The sequence below is a fragment of the Harpegnathos saltator genome, unplaced genomic scaffold (assembly GCF_003227715.2).
Source record: "Harpegnathos saltator strain DR-91 unplaced genomic scaffold, Hsal_v8.6 scaffold16, whole genome shotgun sequence".
NCBI classification, from domain to species: domain Eukaryota; kingdom Metazoa; phylum Arthropoda; class Insecta; order Hymenoptera; family Formicidae; genus Harpegnathos; species Harpegnathos saltator.
Window position 1 is genome coordinate 892,508 of NW_020229939.1, and position 12,434 is coordinate 904,941.

The window sequence follows — 12,434 nt, forward strand, 5'->3', positions numbered from 1 at the left end:
TTGTTCAACGTAGATCACCGCGTCGCGCATCGATAACAGCTGTCGCGGTGGACAGCGTGTACGAGAACGTAAATGCTCTCGCGGTCCTGTTTGTCGCCGAAAAGGCGAGCCCATTTGTCCTTCTTCCCTATCCTCTACCTCCTCCCCCCCCCCCCCCTTCACATTCGCTTGTTCCTCGGGCAGTCCGATCGACACGCGAACCTGCTATCGACGTATTCGAGAGATCATGACTCCGATCCAAAAATACTCTTCAAAAGTAATCCACCGCGGCGGAAGAAGGAGGGGGAGTGGGAGAGCGGGAGAGAAAGGGAGATACAGCGAGGAGTTAGAAAACTGCAGGGAAGAGTATCCATTAAAGTCTCATTAATGGCTCATACGAGTCTCTCTCGGCCCGGCTGTGTCCGCTTCGGAAACTCGTTCTCCGCGTGATTCGAGAAGTGTCCCTCTTTCTCTTTTTTCTTTTTTTTTTTTTCAACGCCACACGGGCGTCGAAAGTACAGCGCTATCTTATCGCGTGACCCTCCGACTCGCGGATCCCGCGTGAATTCAGGTGCGACGAAAAGCGTGGAATTCCGGCCGATAGAGCCGACGCGACGGCGACGGGGCGGGCGGCCGAAAGTTCGGTCGCTTCGCATGGTTCGTTTATTTTTGATAATTTCGAGACAAATGACTGGTCGCCTTGTGACGGGCCATTATAATGGCATTAGCACTACGTCTACGGGACGTGCGTGCGCGCCCGGGTGCGCGCGAGGGCGGAAAGGACGGGGAGATCCCATCGCGGTGCGGTTAGCGATTTCTCGTCTTCGAGTCAGCTGGTCGTTCCTATTTCTCCGCGGTTCGCGCGCGTTACGCTTAAATAAGAAATTGAATTCGCGTCGAAACAATATGCCGTGACCCGATAAGAGCCGCACGACGAGACTCACGCGAGGCAGCTCGAAACTTCCACCTCGACGGCTCCTCGCTCTCCTCTCGGGGCAGGGAGGTGTCGTCGTCGTGAGGGGAAATTTCGCGAAGCCGCGCAGCAGTTGGTCGTCCTATCGAGCGAGTAAGAAGCCCGGCGTTTTTTAACGGGACTGCCAGTTAGTCCCTAAATTCCGCAGAAGCTCTGAACGATTAATAAAGATTTATACTTCTCATTATATATATATATATATATATATATATATATATATATATATGTATATATGTATACACGGCTTGTACTTTCTACATTATACGGTTCTCTTCCGGGTAAGCAGCCGCCGGACTACTCTCTCTACGAGGCCCGGAAAAATCGGGGAGAAGTTGGTGATTGGTCCGAAAATTGGGAAAATCCCTCCTGTTGTCCTGTTGTCGCTGTGGAGACGCTGCGTAAGACTTTGGCATGTAACAATAGACTCGCTTCATCGACGCGCCCAAGGGCGCCCTGTGATCGTCACGTGACAATCGGCAGGTTCTTCAAGACGAGGACGTCGAATAGAAACGTCGTGCGATAAATGTCGAAAGCGTCGACTCGACTTTAGGTCGAATTAGCGATTAACAGGAGGAGTCGTGCGCGAGCATCCTGGCGCGTCTCCCCGCGTTTTTCGTGCGCCACGCCGGCCGCGTCGTTCCGCTCAGGCCGGTGAGGCTTGACAGTGGAATTGGGAGGAATTAAAAACGAAATGAAATAAAGCAAAAGGGCGCTCGAGGAGTCGCGGCCGAGTGCTTTGTGATGCTCGCAGAGGCCGCGCAGCGCGGCTTCCTTCTCTCCATCTCTCTTCTCTCCGTCTCTTCCTTACAGTCTTCTCTTCTCTACGCTGACTCGCGTCCCTTCTCCCTCCATCTCTCTCTCTCTCTGTCTCTCTCTCTCTCTCTCTCTCTCTCTCTCTCTCTCTCTCTCTCTCTCTCTCTCTCTCTCTCTCTCTCTCTCTCTCTCTCTCTCTCTCTCTCTCTCTCTCTCTCACTCTCTCCGCTGCCTTTCCCCAGTCTCATCTCCTCATCTCCTACGCTCTTTCTCTCCGTCTATCGGCTCCGCTCTCGTTCGCGGACTTTCATGCAGCGGACGACTAATTTGAAACGAGTGCGAGAGCCGCAGTTCAGCCGCAGTCCGACGCGGCGTGCAAAAACGCATCACCTTACCTCCGGGCGGAATTAGCATTTCTAATTCGCCTATCTCGAATTAATAGCGCGATGGGCAGTCCGATCGTTGACCGCGGCCAAGTAGCGCCGGGCCCGAGAGAGGGAGAGAGGGGGAGAGAGAGAGAGAGAGAGAGAGAGAGAGAGAGAGAGAGAGAGAGAACGAGGGCGGGATATGAGCGAGAATCCCGGTAGCTTTACGACCGGTATCGATTACCACGACTCATTCAAAACACTCATTCGTCACGACGTTTGTCAATTAGGGACAGCTGAGCGCAATGTTTTTAGTAAACGTGGAATGTGCAAACGGGGTGTTCGGACTCGATGCGCGCTTCTAGAAAGCTAACTCGTAATCATAATAATCCCATCGTAGGCGTATTGTACTCTTTAAGCGCGCTGTAATGGGCGCCATGTTGATAATGATATTCTGTTCAATGTTTTCGGTGCTTGATTGATTGATAAAAAGAAAAAAAAAAAACGTCAGCGTGAAGCGACGCTTGAGAGACATATAGCGGCTGAGCGGCCCGTGAAAGAATCGCGACCGGGATGGGGGAGGGGGGGTGATCCGTCGGAGGGTCAGCATTAACGATAATTAGACAATTAATAGCTCGTCTCAGGCCAATGGAGGAGATCGCTCGGGCCGGCGCGGCGCGGCGAGACGGAGCTGCGCCGGCGATAAATTTAGCAATTATCGCTTTAACGCGTAATTGGGTCGATCTACCGCTTGAAACTTTGTGGGAAAGCAGTCGACCGCGACATTGGCGCCAATTTACTGATTGCATTAAGTCGCTGCAATTGGTAATTGGCCCTACACACGTGGAATCATCGCCGTACGATACGTAGAGACCATAACGGCGGTGAATTCTAGAGACGCGCCGGCCACGCGCGATTAGCGATTAACAACGGACACGATTACGGCTGCCTTCCTCGTCAAGGAACACGGAGAAAAATCAACCACGAATGAACCACGTTCGAACGCTCTGTTCGAAGTATGAACCATTGAGAAATCCCGAGTCCTCTTCGAGTTAACCGGAAATCTCGATACAATGCAGACTGAACCGGAATTTCTGTATCGTTCGTATCTCAGCAGGAAACTCTTTCGTTCAACCAAATGTATTTTTCACGGAGTGAAAATGAGTGACCGGGATCGTATCAATTGCCACGATATAAATTATGAGAATTACGATAAGTGATAAGAATAACGATAGACCGTTAGCGAGACGCGTATATAACGATTGTATCGGCCAAGTCGGACAGGTTCGTTAGTTCGAAGAGTATAACCGTCATAATGTGAAGGGGTGTCTCAACAATACTCGGCTCGGGTCTCGGTTTCTGTGTGTTTCCGATAATTACATAATTAGTGAATTCTTGCCCGTATCGCGATCGTCTCGCGCGCTGCCTTTCGCGATAATAAAGTTCATCTTCCGTGGAACGCGCGCATGCGAGGGCTCCTTGCCGACGAGGACTTTCCAGGAAGCCCTTTGCAGGTCGTGCCGAAAGGTACGCCCGCGAAGCCCGTGGATCCTGAAAAATGCACGAGTCTCCGCCGAGGAGACGACGGACTGTCCAGACATACCACCGGGCGTCACGGCGATCGCGGCGGTCTTGGCATTCCACGATGCGATCCTACGAAAATCGGGGGGTTTCCTGCACCGCCGAAATGCCGCCTCGCTTCAATACAGTCGCCGACGAATTCAGGATGACGCGCCTATAAACGCTAATCAATCGCCCTCGAGAACGCGATTCCGCGTTGGCCTCGGATAACAAGTTTTATCCCACTCAAGACGTCTCACGTGCGAGCAGTCGAATTCATTTTTATTTTCCTTTTTTTTAATTTTTCAGTTCTCATTATATATATATAAAGGGTGTCCCAAAATTCACGCAAGATTTGAATTTTGCGCCATTTGTGCGGTAAAGTGTTGCCAACGAAAAAAAAAGACAGCATGACAGCTGACAGTTCAGGGTTTTTTAAATGGAGTGCTACATGAAAGAACAACGCGTTTTCACTGTTCATTTCAACAACAACATGTGGATGCTGATTTTTCGAACAAAATCATCTTCAGCGATGAGGCTCATTTTCATCTCGATGGCTTGGTTAATCGACAAAATTGTTGCATTTGGGGTTCAGAAAATCCACGAGTGATTGTTGAGAAACAAATGCATCCACAACGTGTCACTGTTTGGTGCAGATTTTGGGCTGGAGGCATCATCGGACCATTCTTCGGAAGAAAATGCGGCTGGTCAGGCAATAACAGTTAATGGTGCTCGCTATCGCGACATGATAATCCAGTCTTTTGTGCCTAAATTGCAAGATATAGATGTGGACGACATGTGGTTTCAACAAGACGATGGTGCCACATGCCATACAGCCCGAGAAACAATTCAATTATTGCATGAGTCGTATCCTGGTCGTCGTGTAATTTCCCGTTTTGGTGATCAGATCAGGCCGCACAGATCATGCGATTTAACGCCGTTGGTCTTTTTTCTTTGGGGTTTTTTGAAGTCTAAGGTTCATGCCAACAAGCCCACGACCACCCACGCCTTGAAGGAGGAAATTGAGCGCTCTATCAACGAAATTCAGCCACATTTATGCAAAACGGTCATGGAAAATTTCAACAGAAGAGCGCATATGTGCCAGCAAAGCCATGGAGGCCATTTACCCGATATGCTATTCCATACATAACCCTATACTGTATACTTTATGAATCAATAAAAAATTTACAATTTTTAATTATAAACCTGTGTTTTCTATCAAAATTACTTCTTGCGTGAATTTTGGGACGCCCTTTATATATATATATCTATCTCGTATATATCCGATTTCGTCGCATTTTAAATTCTCTCGCATGAATATCTTCATTTTCTCGTTACATATTGCATGTATTGTTTGGTTTTTTAATTTTATCCATGACACTCTTTGAATTTTCGTGATGAACGAGATAGCCTTGTTATCTCGGGGCGAAAAGCCGTCGCGAGGAAGCGCTCTGATCCTGCCGCGCGTTATCACGAGCCACGGAAGCTGCTGTAAGCCGAAAGAATATTTCTAAGCGATCCAATTACACGTACGCGCGCATACTAGTGCGCAAAACACATCCCGGCGCATAACTGCACACGTGAATATATCCACGTGAGCATAATGCAGGACGCCTCACTCTCGAGTCCTGGCAACGCAATTATCCCATTTAAATTAAGCCGCATAATTGGACGGCCGTCTATTCACACTCGTAAAGCATCCGTGCGCGCGCTTTTACAGCCGCGGCCGAGGCAAGGATGAATTTAAGGAGCGACGAAAAGAAACGAGGCACTGGGCGTGCGGAAAAAAAGGATCTCTCAGCGCGCGGCGGGGGCAGCGAGAGCGGGAGAGTAGTAGTAGACGCCAGGAGGACGGAGGGCGGATCCTTCGGTCGAAAGGATACTGCTACTGTTCGCCGCTACAAAACGATTTTGTTCCTTCCTGCCTCTACCTGTTTGCTCCTTTTGCCCCGGTTTTTACCTCGGTCGGCGGAATTTCGGATCCACCACGGGGACAACGCTGTGCGCCTCTGTGTGTGTGTGTGTGTGTGTGTGTGTGTGTGTGACGTACTTTCGAAAATTCCCTCCTGAAAATTATCCTCCCTCTCTCTCTCTCGTTCTCTCTCTCTCTCTCTCTCTCTGGTCGAACGTCGCGTAATTGCAGCTTCCGACGAATTTGTAATCCGTCCTCGCGAGTTTTATCTCTCCTCCCTCTCTTTCTCTGGTATTATTATTCTCTTATTTCCTGCGCGAGATAATGAAGAATGCTTGATAATCGCGCGCGAATTTCGCCCCCATCTCGTGAGTAATTTGCGAATTTCATCCCCGGGATTAGAGAAAAGGACGAGGTTCTTGCAGTCTCCGCTTGATTCTCGATTCTCTTTTTAAAAGATACGGGTAATCCGCCAGCAAGAACGAAATTAATCCACGACCTTCATTAATATTATTCACGGGACGCTTGATTGCCTCGCTACTTAAAGGGGAAATAGAATGACAATTTCAAAGACGTCTTTGTCATCCGCCTTCGATGTTTAATCCACTGTGCGTACGCGTGATGTAATCTAAAAGTCGCGTGCGCGCACGAACGTTAATCCTCGGGAAAGGACAAGCAACAGCATCCCCAATAGCGCGCAAAGCGCAGCAAAGCGTCGATAGCGGTTACAGGGAAATAAAGCATCGAGCCCCGCGGGGATCGGATGATAATAAAATGTTAAGGCCTGAGTGATAAAGGATAATCCCACGTCGCATAATTCGCCTCGTCAACGCGAGACAAAGCGTTTATGCGGTTTCATCGGAACGTATGATAAGGCGGATCTCGCTCGTTTAACGATCATCTGGAGGATGAGAAAAATCCCGAGTCACGGGAAAAAGGGATTCCCGCGCGCGAGGGAGGAAGGACAGCCGAGAGGGACCGAGAGCGCGAGAGATTACGCGGCAAAATCCGCAAACGAGGGAACTTGGGCCGTGTTCTAATTGCGAATATGACTATGCTTAATTCCACCCTTGGCCGCACCGCCCCGCGCGTCCCCGCGGCCGCGTTACGCTCGAAATGTTGTACTCGCCGATGAACTATGCGCTGCCGCTGCCGGGTCCAAACTCGCGCCAGTCAGCCACCCTACAGCGAACTCGCGAATGCACTCTCCACGTGTCACGAGTCACGAATCTCACTCGCGAGAGAATGCGTGGACGCCTGAGAACGCCTGAGACGCGCGACCCCCTCTCGTTCGCGTCTCGGCGACGATCGTTCGATCGCTGCTGAGACATTGAACGCTCGCAAATTCGCGAGGCGCAATTTTTCTCTTTATCTTTCTTTCGTTTTTTCTTTTTCTCTCTCTCTCTCTCTCTCTCTCTCTCTCTCTCTCTCTCTCTCTCGTTGGCTTCGCAGTTGGACTCACCTCGCGCCGTTCTTACCGTTCTAGTTGAGCGTGATGGATGATATTACAGTTAATTTGTGCGATCGGTCGGATCTTGGAACGGTTTACCTAGATCCAGAATCGCCGACGATAAACTATATAATCTCAGCGTGAAAATCGGATTCGTAACATCAGCCTCTTCGTCACGGGCTTTGAAAACGCCGGAGAAAAAAGGCAATATACCGGGATAGTAGGAAATCCTCCTACGTCTTCTTTTGGAGGCGACTAAGAAGCCGACGACTAGCTTCAAATCCGTGGCTCGTGCGTTAGATTTCGATACCGTTATCCGAGGGTGTTCGAAAGCGCTCCTCTCGAGACGCTCCGTATAACGAGTGTGATATGAAATGGAATCGTCCGTCGCGGCACGTACAAACTGAGAACACTTTTCACGCTCCGTCCTTCAGCGCCTTCGTTAATGACCCCGGACACGCTTGTAACACACTTTGCGTTAACCCTTCTCCCTTTCCTTTTCGCAGGATTTCTTCCCGTTTCTTTTCACCTTCACGATATTTTCATCCTCGTCATATCATCGAAAATGCTATTTATTTTTTGATACATATCCGAGCGTGTATACCTTCGGGAAAGGAGTTAGTCGAGATATTCTATTCAATCGCTTGAGAAGCCAGTCATCAACAGATTCTATTGTTCGCACAACAGACCGTCAAATATTTCGAAGGCACTTGGCATTTTTCGCTCGCTCGCGAAGTAGCGCGTAAACTCGATCGTGATCGGCGGTATCATCCGTTCGTCAGAAAAGAGCGTTACCGGCACCGTTGGAAATCGCTGGCACGCGCTGATGATCGATAGAAAGCGTTACCGTCACGGCGGCCCGGCAATCGGATCGGATCTCGACGATCTTGACGAAGTCTCAACGGTCTTAGACGCTGGTAAAAAGCGCGTCCTCTCGATCCGTCCTATCGTTTCGATTCATCCGCCGCGCTACCTGACGTCTGCGCGACACGATATTGTGCACGACCGCTATTTCCTACCTACCTACGTTCTCGCCGCCGCCGCAGCCGCCGCCGCCGCCGCCGCCGCCGCCGTCGCCGCCGCCGGTGCAAGCCGTGTCATTGACATTGTCAACGCCCTTTCCGCAGCGCGGGAAAGCCGCGCCGCGGCCCCGAGGAAAATTCCACGCTCGCGTAAGGAAAAGCCGAGGTTGCATCGCGATGCGGTAATTACCGGGCGGCGGTGACACGTGTGTGCGTGTGTGCGTGTGTGTGTGTGTGTGTGTGTGTGTGTGTGTAGGAGAGAGTCGGGGCCGTTGCATCCGCGGCGGTGCACGGCGATTTAAAGGAGATCGTGCGCATCCTATCGCGATTCGACGTGCTAGAAATTCGACCGACGTTATACCATGTATTGGGAAAGTGGGTGCCATGGCCGTTGCATTCTGCAAGTCGCTTGGCCTGTCCACTTTTTCTTTTTTTCTTTTTCTTTTTGCGGCGCGTGCACCTCGAATATCGGTGATTGGATTTTTCTTCCAATCGCGGACACCAATTATTGCTAAAATTTCATGTCGCATCCGCGACCTTATTTTTCGCGGATTTAGCGCAACGAATCGGTGAATGCACAACCGTGTACAGACGTGTACTGCCGAAAAATGTTGTTTCCGTGTCTGCACGGTTTTGAGACCATTTCGAGCAGATTGTAGATTCGCGACACGACAGGATCGAAGTAAATTGACGGCAATTAATTGCAGTAGCCGAGAGTCAGCGATCGAATACGCTGCTCTTAGCCGTCGTTCGCTGCGAACAGGAATTTCAACAAAAATTAATGCGGTTTGTGCGCCCGATACCCTAACCGTCCGAGGGTGCACGCGTTCTTAAAACGTCGAAAAATAAACTTAGAATGTCACACGGCATTCCTCGAGTTCGCCCATAGCCAGAAACTGACTGCTAGTCAAACACATTCCTACGTTGTTTTTTGGGCGCGCGCGACGTGGAGTTGCAACTAAAAATTCTGAACCGTTTATCGCGTATATGTGTGCTACCTGCGATCACAAAAGAAGCCATTTCGACGGAGCAGATTTTTAACGCAAGGACAAAAGTATCCTGAAGATCTTCCAGAATAATAATAATGGATAAAGAAAGAGAGAAACAAAAAGCGCAACGCTTCGAATTGTTGAATGTCTCTTTTCTGTGTAATATTTATGATTTATAATTTACACTCTGACGAAGGTCCAACACAACTGCTTCGTCGACACGAGTTTTCATTCAAAGGTGCCGCGACTGGATGTCGTCGGTTGCTTTCATGTAGTGTGCCCATTGTTTTCATCATTTTCTGCTACAATGTTTCAAACAATTAATAATATTTATATAATAACGTCCATCCCACTATAGAAAAGCTCGGCACAGTCGCATGTCTCAGAAATCGGCAGGCATCCGTAGACATTAAGTAGACGTATTTCTTTGAATTGGGTGTCTACCCCATATTGGGAAAATAGTGGACCCAAAATAGTGGACTTGGACCCAGTTCTCGGCGTGTCTCGAAGATGCTCGACATTTAATTTGTACGCAGTGCATTCGTTACCGCGCGCGGTTGTGGACGTGCGCGGGAAAAAAGTCCGGCCCAATCAAGATCGATAAGAGTCCGCGTATATTAAATTAGATCTTCCAAAAGCGCTGCCATCTTCTCAAGGGACTTACTTTTAAAAAGTACGAGAGGGATAGAATCCGGATCTCGCTCGCGTCTCGCGATTCCTCGCAGAACCATCGGCAGGGTGACGGAGAGGAGCGGGAAGGAGCTGGCCGGGGCAGGAGGGTGAAAGGGGCTTTCTTGGTTACCGTGATGGCGGCACCAAGGGCCGGTGGTACCCGGGAGTCAACCCTCGGGCGGGGTTGCCAAACGCATACAGGACTCACCGTCCTGTATAGTGCACGAAACCAGCTCCTGCCTGGCTTCTTCGTAGCTCCTCTTCCTCTTCCTTCTTCCTCTACCTCTACCTCTACCTCTACCTCCACCTCCATTTCCTTCTCCTTCTCTTCGTGTTCTCTCTCTCTCTCTCTCTCTCTCTCTCTCTCTCTCTCTCTCTCTTTCCCTCTCTCTCTCTCTCTCTCTCTCTCTCTCTCTCTCTCTCTCTCGCTTCCTGTCTATCAGACCGTCTCTGTCGGCTACCTCCTGGCTCCTTGCTCGCGTGCTTTCCTCCTTCTGGAGGGGACCACATTTTTTCTGCTTGCGCCTGCGATGGGTGGTAACCAGACCAGTCTGTGCACAACCAATGAGAAGCACGGCCATGGTAACGCCTCTGCTGGAGTGCTCCGACAGTGGCGGCCTTCCTCATCGACTACTCATCGGAGCAGTCCCTCTTTCTCTCTCCACTTCAGTCCCTCTCTGGTCGCTCACTCTTCCTCACCGTTTCTCCTTCTCCGTCCAGCCACCGGTGCTGCGTCCTCCTCCCTCCACAAGCCATGTCTACGTGTTTCAGCTCCCGCTCGCGCTCTTCTTTCCTCCTCCCGAGCGGGCGGGGAGAGGGAGGAGGGTATCTTGATATTTTTCATTAATTTCTCTCAAGCTCTCCAGACGATTCTCCATCTCCCTTTCTCTCTCTCTCTCTCTGCCTCTCTCTCTCTCTCTCTCTCTCTCTCTCTCTCTCTCTCTCTCTCTCTCTCTCTCTCTCTCTCTCTCTCTCTCTCTCTCTCTGCTTCCATTTCTCCGTCTCGGCGCTTCGAACCGAGGCGCTCGGACTCTCCTCCTTATCCCGTGTTCCCCAACCCCTGTTTTGGCTCTCCTTCGGCGTGCATCCGCACCGACTACTGTCTTTCTCACGAACGGTCGACATATTTGGTTCCTTCGCTGCTAGGGTTGCTGGCGCACGTCCTTGTCCCTCCGCGCGAGCGTCGCTCGCTCGCTCGCTCGCTCGTCCATTCGCAAGCCGAGGCGCGGTTTCCGCGTTTCACACGTTTCGCGCCGTCCGCGTCGTCCCTTCTTTTCTCGCCGAATATTCCTCCGTTGACGACGCGTGAAATTGTCGCCGCCGCCGCGTTCTAACGCGACGAATCTGGCTAGTTTCGCCTTATCACGCGGCTGTGGACTTTTTCATGGACGCGTTTCTTGATTCACGTTGCGATCCGTGTCGCACGATGCCTGCGCATCCTCGCTCGTTCCGGCTAGTTCCACCTTCCCGTGGAATACGTGGCTTCGAATTTACGAGTTCCGCGCTATCTCGGAACAGGTGTGGTCAGTGTCTCCTTCCGAGAGATCGACCTCTGACCTATCCTTTACGCTGCAGGAGTTGGGAAGGGGCAGGACACCGCGATGGCAGTCGGACGCGCATGGCCGTTCCAGCGGGTTATCCTCTGCATTTCCTAGAGTACCGCTCTCTGGATCGGGCGACCCATCCCTTCTCTCGGGCCTGCAGGATGGATGCGCGACCATCCCGCTATTCTTATCACGCTGATCGACCGAATGAGACTTTGGAAATTTTTATCTACCTCAATCCTACCGCTCGCACACCGTTGACAAAAACCTGCGATTTTCGATATAAGCCCAACAGTTCAATATTGATTGGGTCTACCCCCAACACCCGTTACATAGCGGACAGCGATCTCTCGTTGTCGTCGTGTCGATAATCCGGAACGGAGTCTTTGCTCGCGCTGCGATACGATCTGAAAGGTGATGAAAGGAGCGAATATCTGCGTGCAATGATTCATATCTTTCTCCGGATCAAAGAGCGACGGTTAATCCCAAGAAAAGCGGTAACAGGATTGGTGATGTCGCGCCAAATCCACGCGATCGTTTCGCGAGCGGTGGCTCTCTCTCTCTCCCTCTCTTTCTCTCTCTCTCTCTCTCTCTCTTTCTCTTTCTCTCTTCTCCTCTCTCTCTCTCCCTCTCTGTCTCTCTCTCTCTCTTTCGTGACGTGAAAGGATGTGGTAGCAAATCACTCCGTTTCCAAGAAGAGACGTCACCGCTACGCTTATCGTCGGATCCAGGTAAAAATGCGCGCGCGATTAACAGCGATAAACAAAGTCGGTTCGCTTTAAAGCGCGAAGCGCGCGCGCGGAGTCGCCGCGTGTCGATGCGACGACGCAAAAAGCGCCACCATTTTAGCCCGTAATACGCGAGGAATCGCGGGGAGTCCTCCGGCGGAGGATCGAAGCCCTGGTCCTCCGCTCACCTAGGTGAGGGATGAGGGTGAGAGCGAGGTGCGCATGTTCGTTTCGAGGAGGGAGCACGCCCCCTTCGCGACTCGGCAATTTCATTTTCTAAATGAAGCGAGCCAACCCCCTGGGAGGAGTGGAAGGCTTGGCCGTTTCGTGTATACGCTCGTGCCGCGGGCTGCAATCGAAAGCGCATATCCATTTAATTAATTATGCATGAGGTCCGCGTTGCAGCCGAAACACGGGTCAGCGTTATCGTTAACGCGTGTTCCCGGGGAAAATGGTCGGATTGCCGGCCGGGGTCTGCCGGTGATTG